This window comes from Rhinatrema bivittatum, chromosome 6 (assembly GCF_901001135.1).
Source record: "Rhinatrema bivittatum chromosome 6, aRhiBiv1.1, whole genome shotgun sequence".
In the NCBI taxonomy this organism is placed as follows: Eukaryota; Metazoa; Chordata; class Amphibia; order Gymnophiona; family Rhinatrematidae; genus Rhinatrema; species Rhinatrema bivittatum.
In genome coordinates this window covers 231,970,753-231,991,838 of record NC_042620.1, presented here as the reverse complement: position 1 = coordinate 231,991,838, position 21,086 = coordinate 231,970,753, and the positions used below count along the sequence as shown (strand labels likewise).

Sequence of the window (21,086 nt, the reverse complement as noted above, 5' to 3'; positions counted from 1 at the left end):
GTTCCAAAAGAAGGAGAGAAGAGATGCAAATAATCGGAAACCTATGTCCATATTGGAAGACTTGCTAAAGTAAAACCTGATAGCAGTTAAATAAGAAACCTTACAAACATCAAGTTAGAGAAAAAGCTAATTTTGTAATACTATGGAAATACTACTAGAATTGTTCTGAGTTCTATCTGACAGAGTATTATCTGTCAGCAACATTGGTGCATTATGCTACCAGCATTGCTGTGAAAGCAAGTACAGATGCTACAAGGAGTAGAAAAATTGTACCACGCGCCTGGCAGCCATAGAGGTTTTGGAGGGTGGTACGTTTATGTTGGGGTTGTGGATGGGGGGTAAGGATTAGGAGGGGACCTGGAGGCCAGATACATTGCCAGAATATGGGGAGAGGGTTGGAGCCAATAAACCTAGTTTTTTTGTATCTTTTGAAAGCTTGAAGGGGGTGGTGATTCAGGCAGTATGTCTGACATCAGTTTGAGTGATTTAGGAGATTGGGAGGGGATCACAACCACAAGGAATATTTTTTAAATATATGTTTTTCTGTCACTACAATTTGAATCTATCAAGTTAAGGTAAAGTTATCCAGGTACATATACCCGGATAATTTTAAACCTCCTCATACCTGAGGCATATCCAGACTTAGCTGAATTACTTATCAAGATAACTCTGAATATCTCGCAGCAGGTTTAAATTTATTGGGTACGTGTAGCCGGATAAGTTTACCTTTACTTGCCTAACTCTGCCCCAGAATGCCCCTGGACAGCTCACTATGGGGTTAATTTTAAAAGAGTTGCTTGTGTCAAAAGACTCAGATATGTAAGTATATGGACCAAACGAGAGGAACTTGTATTATAAAACCGTCAAATTATATGGAATATAAGATGTAATAAATAAGCAAATGCACATGCATGTGCAACAGAACACATGATAAAAAGAGGCAGGCTAAGGGCAGTTCAGAGACATTCCAAGGCAGGGCCAACATTTATGGGTATAAATACCTATTTTAAAATCGGTGAATGCAGTGCATGTTTGACTGTTACCTCTGCATATTTACTTCTGCTCTTGTTTAGGTTCAAGTCTGAAAACTATTCATTATAACAAAAAAACTGACTGGGAGAGAGGTCTGGATACTGGGGGAAGTGTAGACTGAAGAACCAGAGGGGTCTTGATGACGCAGAGATAGCCTGAGCAAACTGCTCCACTTACGAGTGAATTTTAAAAGGCCTGTGCATGCAAATACTGGGAAATACGTGTGTTGCCAGGCTGTGCGCATGCCAAACACATTTTAGAAATGGCCCGGCCATGTGTGTATCTGCTAGGGATGTGAATCGTTTTTTGACAATTTAAAAAAATCGTCGATATTTTTTAAATCATCAAAAATCGTTAGAGTGCGCGATACAATACAAATTCCCCCGATTTATCGTCAAAAATCGTTAAATCGGGCACGGGAATTATTTGGGGGGAGGGCGGGAAAACCGGCACACCAAAACAACCCCTAAACCCACCCCGACCCTTTAAAACTAATCCCTTACCCTCTCCCACCCTCCCGAACCCCCCTAAAATGTTAAATTACCTGTTGGTCCCGGCGCGATCTCCCGCTTTCGGGCCATCGGCACCATTTTGGCTGCCACTAATATAAATGGCGCCGATGGCCCGATAAAAAAAAAACCACCTGACCCTTTAAACCGACCCCCTTAGGCTCCCCCACCCTCCCGACCCCCCCCCCCCCCCAAAACCTTTTAAAATTACCTGGTGGTCCGGGGGGGGGGGGCGCACGTCCCGGGGCCTTGCGCGCGCCGGCGGCCTATGCAAAATAGGCGTGCCGGCACGCGAGAGCTCTGCATGCGTAAATCCGGCCAGATTTACGCGCGCAGGGCATTTAAAATCCGGCCCTAAATGTACAGGCCACAGGAAGAGATCTATCCATCATATACACTGGCACCTGAATACATAAGACTTTTACAATTGTTTTGAGTATTTTGTACAAGCTGATCCATTGTTATTATTTAGTACTCAATAAACAGCTGTGTTTCTCTGTTTTGTTTTTAACATATGGGGGAGCTGTAATCATCTGGAAATATCTCTTGTTTGGAATAGCTCTGGTCCTAACCCCTTTTGGATAAATGTGTTCCACTGCAAATGACTCCATGTGTTATGAATGTATTTCAATTGATATTCTAGATACTTTTCCTAGATTGTTAGCTGTCTCAGATTTTAATCAGCATGAGAACTATGTGTACTATACAGTGGTGAGGTTATATGCAGCTTTATCTTCAATGCTACCTTAGCCCATTTTACATTCTTATTTAAGTATGGTATTATTTAGAGTAGGTAGAGAAAAAGGCCACAATCTTAGGTGTTCGCTAAGTCAAAGTGAGTAGTAAGAAATTGATATCATTTCATCCACAAAATGTTATTAAATACACAGATGTATCTGTAGCCAGTTCTTCTTCCCTTCATTTTTATGATATGTTATAACCCAAGTTTAGTTATTAAATGTAATCTTTCCACAATAATCTCAAAAAAATAAAAATCAATTGACTGCTGTTTTAAATCTACATTTGGTACTTAAGCCTTGATTCATTTTCCCCGTAGACATTGAATGGAGGAGAAGCAGCATTAGTGAATATGGCCATTTTATACAAATCCAACACACAAATAGAAGGAATGCTGCTCTCCAATTATTATCCACACACAAAGAAAGAGAGCAGAAAGAATCATACGGTCCAAAGATTCGTAGTGTTGCAAAATAGGAAATCGATTTCCTTGCTTTTATTTTTTCATAAGCGGCTACTCTAGAAGCTCAATGCGATATACCTTAGTTTTCAACCAGGTCCCCCGACACGGACCGTGTTTCGCTCAGAGCTGCGTCGGGAGGGACTGAACACAGTGTATAATTTCAACCACTTAAGTCAAGTGCAATTAGCCAAGTCCAATTAGGACTTGACGCAGCTCTGAGCGAAACACGGTCCGTGTCGGGGGACCTGGTTGAAAACTATGGTATATCGGATTGAGCTTCTGGAGTATCCGCTTATGAAAAAATAAAAGCAAGGAAGTTGATTTCCTATTTTGCAACACTACGAATCTTTGGACTGTATGATTCTTTCTGCGCTCTTTCATTGTGTGTGCATTTTATACAAATGCCATTTTTTTACAAAAGAGTGTTAAAAATGATTTATAGTATGGTTTAATCATTCTTTAGTTACCACATTATTTACTAGACTTTGGTAAACCGAGTACAAATTTATGGAAGTACTACATAATGATGCCAGCCACACTGAGCCAGGTGTCAAAGTGATGCCATATTGGTGCCAGCCTTAGGCCTGCTGGCACCCTTTTCAATACTGCAAAAACTTGATTTTTGTAAGAGTGAAGGAGACCTCATATATTAAAGATGGGTGATTCTTTCTTAAATGATCACTTATTCTGCTGGAATACCATTTTTATAAACCACTTAAGTGACTCAACACCCACTTATTGATGTAATCATAGGGCTCCAAACTCTTTCTTTACACCACATGTCTTAATATCACAGTTATTTATTTCTAATGAAGAACAAAAGACACTTCTCGTTTCAAGAGATTCACATTACACGGCCGTGTGGTTTTTGCAGTATTGTATGTTCATATATACATCATACAACTATCAGTTTCCTTACTGTTGTTTGGCACCCTTTTTAAAGTATCAGGAGGCAGGGCAGGAGCAAGGGTGCATCATTTTGCCCTTTTTCATCCGGTGGGATCTGACCCCATGGAAGCAGATAAACGCTGGCCAGGGTGGTCTTTGGTTGCATTAAAGTTTTCTGGGAGTGGGCAGAGGGACCCAGGGATGCATAAGCTGGGCCCAACTCAGCTCACCTGGTTAGTTCTGAGTCCTGCAATTTTCTTTGCAAAGTGGGAGTTGAGTTAGAGGACATTGGGGAAGCTTTTGTTTATTTGTTTTAAGAAATGAAAATACCTGAATATTTTGGGGAATTTTCATGCAAGACCATTTTTAGTTCAGTTGTGACACTAGGGGAATTCAGGGGTAAAAAAATATGTTTTGATTTTTCAGTTCATTTTCTGGGGCAGGGGGGTTCCCACATGAGTTTGATTTTATTTAATGTTTAATTAATTTCTTTCATTTAAAAAAAATGAATCAAACATTCAGAAAAAACAAACCCAAAAGCAACAAAAAAAAAAAGGAAACAGGGCCAACCAAGGCCTCATGTCCTCACCACCCATCCCTCCCACCCAGAAAAAATGTCAGTATCCCCCCGGTCTCCATTTACCCTTTCTGGTGGGGATCTGCTGGTGAGGCCTAGGCCCAGAGCAAATCCTCGGTCTTGCATAGGCCTAAGCTGTGGTAGGTCCCTATGATCTTGGCTTAAGCTCTACTCAAGGCAGAGGCTTGGAGGCATGGTACTGACACCTTGACCTATAGACTCTTGGGCCTTGTCCTAGGCTAGAACCTGGTCCATGGCCCAATGCTGGGGCCTAGTCCTGAGACTGGGTTCTGACACTGAGGCCCAGCCCAGGTTTAGGCCCAGGTCTGGAGGTTAGAGTCCAGGCTTTATAAAATATGTCTTATTTCTTCTTCTATTGACGGATTAAATTAACTCTGATGTGTTCCCAGCAGATAGCATCATTTACTGCCATACAGCAAAATGGTGCCTCTGCTGAGGAGTATGTGCTAGAGTACATTAATTCTGGTGTATAGTCCTCAGTGGAGGGCACAATTTTGCTGTATGGCAGTGAATTGATGCCTCTCAGCTATGCCCCTGCATTGGGCCTGGGCCTGGGCTGAAGCCCAGCCATTGAGACCCAGCCTCCAGACTCAGCCCCAACATCAGGCCTGGTACTGGTCCTTGGTCAAGACAGAGACTCAGGCATCGGAACCCAGCCTAGCCAGATTTGGAACCCTGATGGATCAAGTGTTGGAAAATTGCCCAACTCCAGCAAAACCTTTCAGGGGGGCCTGGAGCTTTGCTCAGGTCTTGGCTGAGGCCCAGAATTGGACCTCTGTCTAGGCTGACAACCATTCATCATGCTCAGGTGTAGACCATGGTCCAATACGGCTGTGGCCTATGCATAGGTGAGGCCTTGGCCTTAACGTAGGCCAAGGCACCAACCTCATGCTCAGACATAGGCCTGGGCCTCTGCTTTGGGCCTCAGCCTATTCCCTAGACATGATCCCAGCTTCAGGCCTAGATTTAGGCTCCATGGGAGATTTTTTTTAATCAAATGCAATGAGTACAATTATTTTAATTCCATTGACCTCTGAATTCATTTTGGTGGCTCCCAAAAGAAACAAATTGGCTTTTATTCATTGTGTTCTTCAAATTTGGTTAAAACAAAAACACAATCCTACTGCATACTGAGGTGAGGATTTCAACACATGACTAAGGCTCTATTCCTGGGTAATGATTCTCAAAATGGAATCAAGCATTGTGTATTTAATGTGGACAAGTTCATCATTTAGATGCCCAATTTCCTACCCTGGAAAGGTTTTTCTGCTGTTCCTCATAGACTGCTTATATTTTAACTACTTTGAATATTTTTGTGTCATCTGCAAATTATATCACCTCACTATTGCTCTCTTTTCCAGATCATTAATTAGTAAGTTGAACACTGGTACCAGTATAGATCTCTGAGACATACCACTATTTATCTTTCCCTACTAGGAAATTAATTCTACTCTTTCTTTACTATCTTTAAACTAGTTACCTATCTACAACAGTAGGTTGTATCCTTTTCCATCACATTTTAGTTTCCTGAGGAGTCTTTCATGAAGAACTTTATCAATTGTTTTCTTACAATTCAGATGCACTGTTTTGATTAGCTCACCTTTGTCCATATGCTTGTTAACACTTTCAAAGAATTCTAATAAATTAGTAAGGCACGTCCCCCTTTTGATAAATCCATGTTGGTGCTTCCCATTAAACTATGTGTATCCATATATTTAGTAATTTTGTTCTTAACAATAACTTCCACCATTTTAGCTGGCACCAATGTCAGGATTACTAGCTTGCAGTTACTTGGGTTACCCCAGAACCCTTTTTTAAAATTGTCATTACTTTGGCCACTCTCCAGTCCTCAGATACAGAGGCAGATTAGAAAGATAACATAACATTACTAGTAGCAGCTCTGCAATTTATTTGAATTATTTTAGAATCCTGGGGTAAATACCAGCAGATCCCAGTGATTTGCTACTATTGAGCTTTTCAATATGATCTAGCACCTCTTCAAGATTCACTATATGTGGATGATATCCAATTTTTATCCCCATCAAAACTTAATGTTAATTCCATTCTAGAGTTCCTGAAAATATATATGGGTCCCATCAGCAAATGGATACAACACAACCTCTTATCTCTTAATGTAAACAAAACTGAAATCATTATACTAACATGTACTAAGGAGATAGCAGATGACCTTAGTATAGAATTTAAAGGCCATATGATTGGAATGTCTGCAGTAGCGCAAGACTTGGGGATCCTTCTTGACTCTCGCTTATCTATTAATTCACATATCAAACATCAGATCCAGTCAGGTTATATGAAAATGTGTATGCTTAAACACTTGTAACCATTCTTAAACAAAAATGATTTTAGGTCTCTTCTTCAGTCCTTATGTTCTCTGTATCTGACTATTATAACTCTCTTTTGCTGGGAGTACACACTTTTACAATTCACCCACTACAAGTATTAAAGAATGTGTCAAACATCTATGCTGACTAGCAATAAAAGACAAAATCATATAATCCCTGTGCTTTCTTCTCTACATTCACACCAAAGTGCTGTGGGTAGATGCTAAGCTCCAAATTTATACACCCTTATGTTCACTTCACTCTCAAAATAAGAGACTGCTTGATTCACCCTAATTAAGTAAGCACATAAAGGTGAAGTTAGGGAATGCACTTTTTCAGTAGCAGGAACTGACTTGTTGAACACCATACCAGAATAATGGTTAATTTCAGATTGAAAAGCTTTTAAAAGATCCCTAAAAACATGGTTATTTAAACAGGAATATGAGAAATGACTCACAAAGAAAATTTTACAAGTCCTGTGTGAGATTAAATTTCTTCTCCTTAAAGTGATGTCATGTTGGGTTTTTTTGTTGCAGCAGACTAAATATGTTTGATTTTATTAGAAATATGTTGAGTATGTTTTTTAAACTATGAATGTTTTTTGTAAACTGCTATGTGTAGTAGACACTTGTTCCTATTTTGGCATTTTTTTTATCTGGCCTTCCAAGATGGTACATTTAAAAAGTCACAAACAATAAGCCCAGCTTCCAAAAACCAAAGTAAATCTAGTTTTTAAATCCATAGCCTGATGGTTTTGTGGAAACGATATATAGACGACATACTATGTATTTGGTCTGCTTCTGAAGTAGAGCTTACACAATTTTTGGATTGGTTAAATGGACAAAATTCCCATTTACACTTTACAGCGCAGTACCATCAAATGAGAGCTTCTTTTCTAGATATAAATCTGGTTCGAGATGGAAGCAGGATTGAGACTACATTGTATAGAAAGGAAACAGACAGAAACCACTATCTTAGATACACTAGTTATCATCCCAGAAGATTAAAAGATGGTTTGCCTGTGTCTCAATTTCTGCGTTTACGAAGGATTTGTACCAACATCGAAGAATATCGCCATCAGGCTATGGATTTAAAAACTAGATTTACTCAGAAAGGTTATCCGCGCTCCATCATCAATAAAGCCTTCAAACGAGCATTATATGCTAATAGAGATTTACTACTTCAATACAAACAACCTTTGAAGACTCAAGATGTGACATGTGTTTTGAAATTTTCTGCCCATTCTCATAATGTGGTCCAAATAATCAAATCCCACTGGCATGTTTTAACATTACATCATGTTTTTGATAACTTGCCCAAATTTGCGTTCTCCCGAGCCCAGAACATTAGAGACATTGTAGTCAAATCTGCATTTGATTCCTCCCCACCCATTTTAAAGGGAGGAGGACACCAAGCGTGTGGGAAATGTGATTTTTGTAGTCAAACGCTGACAGGCCAACAATGGACATCACCTACTTCAAAAACCACTATCAAATTAACAGCTACAACTTCGTGTGAGTCTGAATGTGTGGTATATGTTATTCAATGTCCTTGTGACCTTGTATATGTGGGTCGAACAAAAAGAAAAATAAGGACAAGGCTTATAGAACATCGCAGCTGCATCAAGAATTCTAAGGTTACAGCCCCTGTGGTACAACATTGTATGTCAGCTAAACATGTTTTTGCAGATTTGAAATGGTCTATCATTGAGCAATTACATCTGGGCACACGAGGGGGGGGGGGGTGATATACAACAGCGCCTTAATCAACGAGAACAATATTGGATTTTTACTTTGCAGACAGTAGACCCAGGGGGACTTAACGAGAAAATCAATTGGTACACTCTCACATAGTTTCTTGGTAGGTTAAAGTATATTAATATTTTACCACACGGGACCTCAGGGTGGATTTCAGATGAAGTTTTATTGTGAGGAATTAGAAAGATGTAAACAGACGACCTGATAGAGGACTTTTATTTTGCTAGAGAATATAACTTGAACGACCTGAAAGTGGACTTATCATGGAAGATCGCAATAAGTAGTAGACGACCTGTTAGAGGACTTTCAATTCACCCGCAAGTTTGATTGACATCTTAGTGACATCACCTCCGCAGGAAATGTATATATACCCTGTCAGTTCGCCATTTTAAAAAGCGGGTCCGAGGATGGACCGCCAAAGAAGATTTGAGATTCAATAACGCCAGTTTTGCCGTTTCGGGATTGATTTTCAGCAACCCTATTTTGAAGGATTATTAGGATTTGACCCCTGAAGCAGGACCCTTGGTGGTCCAAAACGTGATCACATCGGGACTTCATCTTTGTTTTCGGCTTGAAGATAAGTACTGCAATGTTTTGCAAATGACTGTTTTTTGAGACAAAAGTCTTTTGGCTTTGTTTGGATTGGTTGGTTCATTCTCCCGTGGCAATAGAATTTTTGAAAAATTTTGATAATAATAATAAAGTAAAGTGACCTCTTCTATGCTGGGTCTGATTGCTATACAGATCCCTTCGGTAGCGGTCCTACAAAAAATCTTATAAAATAATTTTGATAATTGTTATTTGGCGTGTAAAATTTGAAGTATTGATCCAAAAACCTTTCCTCATTGTTGTGTATGCGTACTTTTAAACAGTCTCCATACCTCATACAGACTTCTAACCCTTTCAACTGCTACTTTTATTTTTATTCTATCTAATTTCTTCATTTTATCATTGTCACCTCTTTTTAATAATTTATACATTTTATGCAAGAAACATCTGAAAAATTCAGCAGGATTTACCTAGGTAAGTCTACCCATAATTAAACCCATATTGTTATCCTGGTGTTGCGTCGGAGGTGGACCCTTGGGATGAGGTGTGGTTGACTCAACCAATAGGTAAGGACCTAAGGGTCCCACCATCAGCAGGTGGAGTGAGCTGAAGCTAGAGGCCGCTGGAGCTTCACCTATACCAGCCCTTGTTCCCCTCGGGTTGAGCCTTTGGGTGCCAGAGCCAGCAGGACTTAGGTGGACCTTGAGGATAGTGAATAGCGAGAGGTGGTTCAGCTCAGAGACAGCAGCCGGTAGATGGCATAGTCCTACCCTGGACTGGATTCGGTATAGGAACTCAGGCACCAAAGTAACAATGAATAACTGGAAGCACTCAAGCAAAGGAAGGCCTAAGCCTTGTAAGTCCACATCCAGAGGATAGGCAAGAATGAGGCATCACAGGCAGGCTGGGATCAGAGCTGGCGGCAAGTAGAAGTCGTGGCAAGAAACGTAGAACTCTGGACACAGAAAGCTCTGTAGAGTAGTCGATCAAGGCAGTAGTCAGAGCACGGAGAAGGCAGGAGTAGTCAATCAAAGCAAGGGTCAGGGCACAAAGAAGGCAGGCATAGTCAAGCATAGCTGAAGTCCGAGTTTGGAGACAAGCTGAAGAGTAGTCAAGCGTAGTGGAGATCCAGGGTTGGAGATAGGCTGAAGAGGTCAGGCGTAGCGAAGGTCCAGGGCTGGAGACAGGCTGAAGAGTAGTCAGGCGTAGAGGAGGTCCGGGGCTGGAGACGAGCTGAAGGGTAGTCAAACAAAGCAGAGTCGAAATCCAGAGTCAGCTCAACATATAGAGGACAGGAATGAGGAAGACAGGAACTGGGAACCACAGGGAATCAGGAATCAGGAACATGAAGTAGAGAGGATTCTCTATCAGCAATGAGTACGAGGAATACGAGGAGACCTGTTGCAAAGGCAATGCTATGGAACGAGGCCTGAGCTTTTATACGCTGAAGAGTCTGATGTCAGCATCCGGGGCCATGGCCAGGTTCCCACCTCAGGCCCTTTAAAAGAACTAGTGATGCACACACGCACACCTAGGGAGGGGTGCGGCAGTGATTGCAGTGTCTCTCTGCAGGCCAAGTGGAGAGCCCGACGAGCAACGACATCTTGGCTGGCAACACTGGAGAACATGGCAGAGCTGGAGGTACCAGAGGCGACCCGAGGTTGGAGCTGGCGGCCCACCGCCACCAGTGAACAGGAACCAGGGGCTGGAGTGCACATGAGAAGGTGAGAGGGCCATGCTGCGGGTCTGTGTGGGTGGCATGTGTAACACCTGGTAAGTTTAAGCCACAGTTTTCTCTAAACTTACCCATGAATATTTATTCAGGTAGTGCTACCTAGCTAAAATTAAGCCTTGTCTCTGGAATTCCCCCACTCTCTCTTTTTTTACTTAGCACAGTTTTACACATATAAAAAGTTACTTGGATTAAACTTAGCTAATAAAAGGGGAGAAATATTCAATTAGAGGTTTTGTCAAGGTAACTGAAAAGTTACCTGAACAAGCTTCTTTGAATATGGATCTCCTGTTAAAAAACCCATAGACTTTCATGACAAACTGAAAACAACTGTGTGTCAACTTTCTCGATACAGATCTGGATTTAGGAATAGGCAACAAAGGCAAATGCCTCTGGTGCCAAATTTTTATAGGTGCTGGAGCATTGTCATTGCTCCCATACTTCTATCTGTGCCTGCCTCCAAGCTAGTGGTGTTTCAATCCAACAGCAGCAGCAGGATCAGCCACATCAATTTTACAAAGGAAATTCACCATGAAGCCTCCAGATGCCCATTGAGCACTTAAGCCCCTGCATCAGCTCCACCCCTTACATGGTTTCCATAGTAACAGGCATCCCATGTAAAAGGCAAGGGTGGGGCACCGCAGGGCCTTGAACATGTGATGGGTGGCAAGAGGCCCTGAGCTGAATATCTTTTCTAAAGCTGTTGCTGCTGCTGCGCTGGAGTGCCTCTGTGATTCAGTAATAAGAGGGAGGACCAGAGAGGAGACAGCATGGACAGGGGCACTCTGCAGTACCTCACCCTCTTCCCTTTACAACCTCGCATATTTCTGATGACTTTGGGGAGGATGTGGGTTGAGCTCACCCCTTTCACTGCTTGTGGGTGCCCAACATATAAATCCAGCCCTGCCTTTTTAATTGATAGGGATAAGTTAGAATTATTTAGCTCAGATGAGTTTTTAGCTACAGGCACTTGAAATACTTTTGTTATCATTGGAGCCTCGCTGTCGGGATGCCCTAATTCTAATGCGTCATTAGTATCCTTTGAAGATACCTCCCTCTGAACCATGTGCTGCTGAGTGATTGTCAGCTTTCCCCTTTGTTCTAGTTTAAAAGCTGCTCTATCTCCTTTTTAAAGGTTAGCGCCAGCAGTCTGGTTCCATCCTGGTTAAGGTGGAACTCATCCCTTCGGAAGAGATTTGCCCTTCCACAAAAGGTTCCCCAGTTCCTTACAAAACTGAATCCCTCTTCCTTGCACCATCGTCTCATCCACGCATTGGGACTCCGGAGCTCTGCCTGCCTCTGGGACCTGCACATGGAACAGAGATTATTTCAGAGAATGCTACCCTGGAGGTTCTGGATTTAAGCTTTCTACTGTTTATAGTCCCGAGGGCGGCTTTCTCAGGGGCTATTTAGTTATTACCTGTCTTATAAGCAGGGCAGGGACTTTACTAGTTGTTACTTTTCTTACCTCAGAAGAAGTTCCCAATTTACTAACTGAGTCTTATGGCACTCAGAGGTTTCGCTGCACAGGCTGGTTTGTTATAGAAAACACTCACAGTTTTTATATTTTTCAATAATACTCTTTATTATAGTAAGCAAAGGAAAGCCAGAAGAAGAATACAGGAAAGATACAGCGTTTCCTGGGAGTGACTTGTAGCATCTTCTCAGTTTTCAAGTTACACATTACATTCTTATATACAGATTTTGCTAACAGTGTCTGTTTTTTGTTTTGGGTTGACTTCCTTATTTGGACTAAACCTTTTACCTAAACTAATGATGTAAATGTACCGTTATCTTGGTACGCTAGGCCTTGAGCTGGCTCCACACAAACTGCTTGCGTCTCTCATGCAAAGCCTGTTAAAAACAAATTCACATTCCTTCTCTTGTGCAAAACTGTTCCACTAATTTCATCATTTAGTTATTTAATCCAGGTTATCTTTACTACCTAAGAGCCTAAATTTGGCTATTTTCCTATGTCGTTGGTGCCCACATGTACCACGACAGCTGGCTCCTCCCCAGCACTGTCTAAAATCCTATCTAGGTGACGCGTGAGGTCCGCCACCTTCGCACCAGGTAGGCATGTTAGCAGGCGATCCTCACGCCCACCAGCCACCCAGCTGTCTACATTCCTAATAATCGAATCACCAACTATGACGGCCGACCTAACCCTTCCCTCCTGGGCAGTAGGCCTTGGGGAGATATCCTCGGTGCGAAAGGACAATGCATCACCTGGAGAGCAGGTCCTTGCTACAGGATCCTTTCCTGCTACACCTGGTTGGTGCTCTCCCATCATGAGATCTTATTCCTCCAAGGCAGCACCCAGGGCTGCCAGTCTGAAGTTGGGACTTGGCTACTATGTCCCTGAAGGTCTCATCTATATACCTCTCTTTCTGCCTCAGCTCCTCCAGGTCTGCCACTCTAGCCTCCAGAGTTCGGACTCATTCTCTGAGAGACAGGAGCTCTTTGCATCGCATGCACATGTACAATTTTTCACTGGTGGGTAAAAAAATCATACATGTGACACTCGATGCAAAAGACTGGGAAGCCCCTTCTTGCTGCTGGACTGCTGCTTTCATTTCAAATTTGTTCAGTTCCAAGTTAAGTTTTAGGTTGCTATGGGAGTAGGAATGTGTCTAATTAGCATCTTTAAATGTATTAGTGAATTCACTATGGGCCGGATTTGAAAAGCTCTACGAGTGTAAATTGCCTTACGTGTGCCTGGCCTATTTTATAAAGGCCCAGCGACGAGCGTAAAGCCCCGGCATCTAAGTCCCGGGAATTGCAAAAAGGGACAGTCTGGTGGCGGGGAGTGGGCAGGGCCAGAGGCCTCCGACACAGCGGCCATTTACCGCTGTGTCAGAGGATCGCGTGCTGGCAGGCTGCTGGCTCGCGCAACCTGCGCTTGCCTCCAGGCAGGTGCAAAAGGTTTGATATAATTTTTTTTTGGGGGGGGGGGATTAGAGTAGGGCTTGGGGGGGGGGAAAGATTAGGGGAAGGGGTGGGAAGGTTAGGTTAGAGGGAGGGAATGGGGGAAGCCCGCGGGCATTGGCACGCGCAAGGTGCACTAGTGTGCACCCCCTTGCGTGCGCCGACCCCCGATTTTACAATTTGCGCATGCCTGCGCGCGCAAGTTATAGAATTGGGTATCTATGTGTGCGCAGGTCTTAAAATCCACCCCTATATGTCTGGTAGTGGCCTACAGAGGAATGATCAAACTCTCAATAAGAATTCTTGTGACCTGGATTGGCCACTGTTGGAAACAGGATGCTGGGTTTGATGGACCCTTGGTCTGACCCAGTATGGCATGTTCTTATATTCTTATGTTCTAACTTCCTTGCTGCGTCTGCACATTCGATTACAGACATTGTTCTGTTTGCGGCAGCAGGAAGAGACATTGACTCGCCAAAAGAAATGAAACATTTACGGGTGACGTGACTCGCTGAGAGAGAAGAAACATTTGGGGGCCGAGGCTGACTCGCTGTGAGAAGTTGGGTTGAGTGAGGACGGATGGGTCACTGAAAGATCCTGCTAGCTGTCACTGTTGTGGCAGCGTCTGTCTCTTCTCAGCATGTCAGTCACCCTGATTAATTTATTTGCACTGTGACTGTCACCAGTCTTACTGCTGCAGCCGCTGCCCCTGGTTTGCCTAGTACTTGCGCCGGCCCTGAGTTTACTATGCCCCCTGAAGCATATTAAAATGCAGCTGTGAAGCTTATTTGCAAGAATGGGAGCTGGCAACATATTGATTGACAGAGTTCTTCTGGTTGGCATGCCATTTTCTTCTAGATGCCAGCACCAGATGTAATTTCAGAACTTGTAGGCTAGCTATGATAATCTTGCAAAACACTGCCAATCAGTAAGTTTAAAAACTGCTCATGTGGCTGGCAGATAGCGACATTCCAGGAGGAATTGAGTTTGAGGATCTGTTTGGGAAGTTCTCGTCAGGAAATCCACCTAACATGGTGGCTTCTCCTCCTTGCCTTTCCTCTCAGCATGAGGGGTAAGGAGGAGCCATATCCCCCCATCTCATATCATACGAGTTCTTGGCAAGGGCCTTTATGATGCAATATCCTAAAGTTTGCTCACCTGTGCTCTAAGAATTTTACTTCTCTTACTGGTGACTGCAGGTCCAGTGCAAGGGTATTAGGCACCCTATGCACCCACCCACTCCCCGTCATGCCACCTCCCCGATCCCAGACATTATTGTCCTGTCTGTCCAGTGGCTCACCGACAATTTCCACCCTCCTCCTCGAACGGAGGAAGCATTGGTTCAGGTGACTTACCTGCAGGCTTGCAGCCTGTATTTCCTCAGCAAAGGCAGGCTAGGCAGCTGCTCTGCTTCCCTCCTGGATCTGGTCGGTGGGGTGCGATAGGTCTCTTCTTCACAGAGTCTGGCTGCACTGTTCCTGTTCCGCTCCTCCTCGAGTGCACACAAAGCAGATAGCACGAGCTTCCCTGCTGCGTCTGCAAACTCAATTTCAGACAGACGTCTGTTAGCGGCGGGGGGAAGGGGCGCCAACAGAAGTGACGCATTTGCCGGGGGGAGCAGCTCGCCGAGAGAAAAGAAGCATTTAGGGGGTCCAAGGCCAACTCGCTGAGAGAACAGAAGCCTTTGAGCTGGTAGTCGGGTCGGGTGAGGACAGATGTGTCGCTGAACTATCCTGCCAGCTGCCACTGCCACAGCAGTGGCAGTGGCTGTCCCTTCTTGGCATGTCAGTCGGCTCGATTAATTTATTTGTACCATGACCGTCACTATGTTGGCTGGTCTTGCTGCCGTGGCTGCTGTCCCTGGGACCCTGGCTCCCTACGCAGCTGCCTAGTTTGCCTAGTGCTTCCATCAACCCTGGGTGACTGAAACTATCCACAGGAGGGCAAGTTTGTAAATAGGTTATCGCCTAGTGGAGGGGATTCTTGTTTAACGGGGGGCATACTGCCTATCCAGGAGGGAAGGATGTTACTGAATATGTGAGGGGGGGATTACAGTGTATGCGGGGCGTGTGTGCGGGGTTACTGACTATTGTGAGGGTTGATAATGCTTGAAGGTGTGGGGCTGGGGGGTGATTTCTCTTTTCTGTGGTTTTAGGGAAGAGAAAATCCCTCTAAGATAACCAGTGCAAAGTGAAAGGGCCAGATCGCATGGGGTATTTCAGGCCACAGTTAAAGCAGACATGATAGAGGAAATGTTTTGAGGGATTTTCACAGGTAAACACGTGTTCGCCCATGGGAAAATCCTCCTTGAATTTAACCCCCGCCCCCCCATATCATGAAAAGGGATAGTGCATAGGTTGAGGTTAAGGTAGATTTGGTAAAATATGCATGGGATTTCATTGTTAAATCCTTGTGCATTATTTACCTTATGTACTTTGCAAAGTACATGAGATAAAGATCTCTGCAGCTCTGGCTACTCCAAGATTTTCAAAGGGAAATTGGATATGGAATTTCTTTTTGAAAATTTGACTTCCAAGTCCGCAAGTGCAAAGTACCTGCGGGCCTGCAAGAACCTTGGGCTGTTTAAAATTCTCCTCTAATTTTCCCTTTAGGATATTGAAATGTTAGCATGTTTTTATAATTTTTATGAAATTTGTCACAGTCTTTTTATTGTAATTTGCCTCGATGCTGGTAATAATAGTTGGAATGTCACATTTTAATAAATGAAATGAAATTTTTGTGTTAACGTCCACATTAATATTGAGGCCACAGTATTGATCTTAATTTTTTAATTGCGATAAACGTTTTACATAGTAATTATATCCCATTTTAATATACACACAAAATTCCATAGTAACATTTTTTACTGCAAAGTTTATTACACAGTCTCTGAAGTCTTAAATTTGGATGAACCAAGTCCCCAGTGAGTACACAAAAATTATTGAGACATCTTTTTTATTTTTAAATTAGACGGTATTTCATGCCTGAAAAAATATTGATAGTCAGTGTCAGCGATGCAGAAAAGGAGGTGGCAGTTCTGTACAGGTCTTTAGTAGGACTTTAGTTATTTTATTTAAAATATTTGTTACTTGCCCATCTACCATTCTGGGCGGGTTAAAGATAATACTCATAAAATTAACATACATACAACGTATGACAAAACAAATAAAACAGCAAAAGAGCTTCATATACGACATGCAACAAAATCCCCAAATCAGTAACCAGCTCCACCCTACCCTTTTGCTCACTAAGGGATGGATTTTTAAACCTACGCGCATGGGGTACATTTGTGCACGCTACCAGGCACGCACAAATGTACGCCCAATTTTATAACATGCGCGCGCAGCCCTAGGGGAGCCCCGAAGGCTTTCCCTGTTCCCTCTGAGGCCCTCCGAAATTGGAGTAGCCTCGGAGGGAACTTGTCTTCTGCCCCCCACCTTCCCCTCCCTAACCCACTCCCCAGCCCTACCTAAAGCCCCCCTAACCTTTATTTAATAAGTTGCGCCTGCCGCTGGGCAGACGTAGGTTGCGCGCGTCGTCAAGTGCCGGCACGCGATCCCCCAGCATGGCCGCTGTGCTGGAGGCCTCGGTCCTGTCCCTGCCCCTTTCACAAAGCCCCAGGACATACACGCGTCCCGGGGCTTTGCGCGCATCACTGGGCCTATGCGAAATAGGCTTGGCGTGCATAACCCTTTTAAAATCCGCCCCTAAATGCAGATATAATAGTTGATGTAGGTTTGAGTAAAGAAAAATGCCTTGAGATTTTTCTTGAAAGTATTCATGCATGGCTCTGTCAGATACTAAAGTGTTCCATACTGTCAGGCCTCCTGCCATGAATGTCCGCTCCCACATCTCACAGAGATGAAAGGAGAGAAGAGAAGGAACCTCAAGAAGGCTCTTTCTAGCAGACCTTAATGTACATGATGGTGCATAGATCTTTAAAGTGGATTCTATTTAGAATGGACTACTGATATGCAGTCTCTTCTGTACCAAAGTCAGGATCTTTAAATCTTACTCACCAAAGAATAAGGAGCTAGAGCAATGATAATAGTACAGGTGACAGGTAATCATCACACCGAGTCCCTGTCAGTAACTGTACTAGCTGCAAAGCTGACAAGAAGAAGGCTGGCAGTCCGATGTGTACAGCATTACAATAGCCTGCCTATGCCAATAAGAGCCACTGGAAATCATCATTAGTTAGAAAATGATTCAACCTCCGTAACAGGTGAAATTGATAAAAGGCAGTTTTTGCAACAACTTTTACCTGAGGCTAAACAGTCATGTTTGGAGTCTAGAATCTTCCAGTTGCCAAACATGTTCGTAAAGAACGATAAATATTATCTCTAGTTGATCTAGATAGAACAATCAACTCTGTTTTTTTTCAATATTCAACATTATTCTGCTAGCAATGCTGTACCTGATTCTAGAGGCTGTATCTCTATAAATATGGGGATGGATTGGAAGCAGTGTAAAAGAGGAGTGCTGGAATGCTGCAGGTTTCTTCGTGGTGGGAATAGGGGATGTAAGGAGAGGCCTTTCATTGGAGATAGCAGAGATAGAAAAAGTCAGATCCTTGGCTGTAAGGAGATTAGGATAGGTAACGTTAGAGATTGGGTGGTCTACAGTGTGCAGTGGTGGGAATGGTAGTGGGTGGGCTGACTGGGTCTTATCCTGTGTTAAGTGCTTTTAAAAGCCCATCCAATTTAATTATTTCCACTTTGCTGAATCTAAGAGCTATAAATGTAGTAACTACTGTTTTATTTCTCATCAGAAACCTACATAGACATCACACTGATACATGTAAAGTATGAATGTAACACAGAGTGCTGAAGCATAAACTCAGGAAAGGAGAATTCTTCAACAAAAGATGTGTGATTATAAGACCTGATGCATACCTGTTATTTCAAAATTATAGGACAGTAAAAAGTACATTTGAAAAAAGAACAAAGAAGTAATAGAAGCAGGGATCAAGCAAGTTGATATTTATGAGACATTTTGTGTCTAATGATTTAACATCTGTATTCTTTCTTAGGAAGAATCAGTACAGATCAGATCAGAACACATGCAGCACACTGAAAGCATAATTGAGAAAAAAAACAATATATTAAAGTTTTTCAAATCAAGAGGAATCTACATAAATAAAAAGCATACACAAAGAATCACAGGCACGCCTTACACATGAAGGTGAATTTTAAAAGCCTGGCGCATGCCAAAATTGGGAGATGGATATGCGTGTGTAGCAGATACATGTTGTGTCCATCGGTCTCAGACGGCTTCGACCTCTGTGCTTCACCTTTCTTCCTTCTCTCTCCTCAAGCCTTGGGAAGATGGCTGCTGCCGCGTCTTCATGCCGCTCTCTCCAGTGTCCCCGGATCGGCAACAGCGAAGGTGTACACCATGATTTCCTGAGGGCCTCCTAGAGTGCACGCGCGCACGCCATCCACGTCATGGCGGGAACCTCGGGGGCGTCCCCTCCGAGTGACATAATCACATCCTGGTATTTAGCCTGCCCTTCGTTTGCTAACAAACCGAGTTAGCAAGGATCGAGATTGGATTGGAATTGCCTCCGGTCTAAGCTGCTCTGCCACTTCCCAGCTGCCGCTGGAAGCTCTCTCTGCCTTTCGGGCTAACTCTTCACTAACCTGGGTAACCGCTCCTCAGGGGCCCTTCTGCTCTATTTCAGGTAACTATCTTGGGATACCGGGTACTCGCTCCTTGAGGGCCTGCTCTCCCTAATCTGGTGCCTGCTATTGAACAACTTCTGCCTGTCAGGACCTTCAACTATACAGTTTTCTGCTTCAGTGAGTACTCACCCTTTCAGTCTGTCTCATCTCCAGCTTCAGCGCTCTGTGATAACATCTGGGAACTGTTCCTGCTACGCTGCGCTGCCTATCACCTACTAGTGTGTAAGACTGGTCTCCTCTGCTGAGGACCCCTGGACTACCTCACTGGGTTGCCTCCACTGCTGCCTGCTCCTCGGGCATACATAGAGCTGTGTAATAAATACAACTTCTCTGTGTCTGCGTGTATAGAGTCTAGCCTAGTACTGCGGTTCCTCACGGGGCTCCTCCCTGTGGGAGTGGCCATCGCCGCAGTACCCAAGAATCCACTCCAACACCTCATAACCCTAACTATAGGAATGTCCACCCAATTTTATAAGCCACCCATATGTATGCGTAAGTTCTGATGTGAGACATTCACACATTGAGAAAAAAAGGGGTGGAATGTGGGCGTGGCCATGCGATGTGCGTGCAAGTTCCTATGTGCCTGGCTGTATGCCTGGGTGCATTTCAGTGTAGTTACTTGAACTTCTGCTATGGAGGAGGTGTATGGCTCAATAAATCTAGTTCTAGGGATCTCTGAGGTATTTGAGGGGGTCTGGTTTAACTGTGGAGAGTGCAGACTAGGGGCTGGGGGGGGGGGGGCGGGGGTTTGTAGGACCTAGCTATATTCTGGGCAAATTGGTGAAGGAACTGGTGAAACTGATCATGGCATGAACATGTGCCTGTTATAAAATTCCCTCACTTGCATGGCCAAAAGCCGACATTAAGCTGCTGTGTGTGCACACTTGTAAAATTAGAAGCACACATACAAGTGCTAGGACTATTTTTTTAACACGCGCGTGTATGTATGTGTGGGTATAGACACATATTTATGTATGCCTACACACCCGTTTGAAAGTTGCCATCATAAGGAGGGTAATTTTCAAAGCTGTTTCAGTAGGTAAAGTACGACTTTAACTACAGAAATGGGCTTTTTAAAAAAATTGCCAGATCTAGAGGTGGGTAAAAGTACAAAAATAGGGCCTTGTGAAGGAGTGTACAGGAAACTCCCCCAAGCCACCTTAAGGGCCCAGCCACAGCTATCTAGCCTGGTTCTCCTTAAGGTCCAGCCCCACAAGGGATTCTGGGTGAAAGGAGGCTCCCCTTATCATACTATAAGGAGTCAGGCCCAGAAGGATTAGATGGGGGAAGCAGAGAGGAAGCCATCCTATGAGAAGACTTATTATTGTTGATGTTTGAATGCTATCTGAACCTCAAGGTGAGCTGCATTTGCTTTCTGTTTTTGCTTTAACTGTAAATAAAATTTCACGCAAGGAAACAGCCAGAGACTGCTTCCTTTGTTTTCTGGCTGTTTCCCCAATCCATTATCATGCAAGTAACCACAGACCCATATGCAAATTATTTTACCCGCTGTGACAAGAAGCATTCCTGGCATACAGAATTCTGAAAGTTCTAGCATATGTGCATAATTTTTCTCCAAAAATCTACCTGCACAAATTAATAAGTGTAAATGTGCTGTATGTGGATAGTTTTTATGGAATAATTTTAAAGGGAAGATGTTCCTTTGAAATTAGTATAAAATCTGTGGGTTTTGACTTTACATCAATGCAGACAGTTACAAAATAATCCCTTAGATGACAATTTTAACAATTCAGATTTTGATTTGTCCATGACATCTCAGATAAGATCTGTAGTGAGAGCCTCTAACTCTATTGCCAAATTACTGTAGGGCTGTTGCATATGCTGAAGTCATTACTCTCTGCTCAT

At 43.4% G+C, this 21,086-nt stretch overlaps 1 protein-coding gene across 4 annotated transcripts in view; it reads right to left on the bottom strand.

Annotated features, from left to right (window-relative positions):
- Nucleotides 1-21,086, bottom strand: part of PCDH11X (protocadherin 11 X-linked) — a 3,021,270-nt gene that overhangs the window by 395,299 nt on the left and 2,604,885 nt on the right. The gene's annotated exons all lie outside the window — the stretch shown is intronic.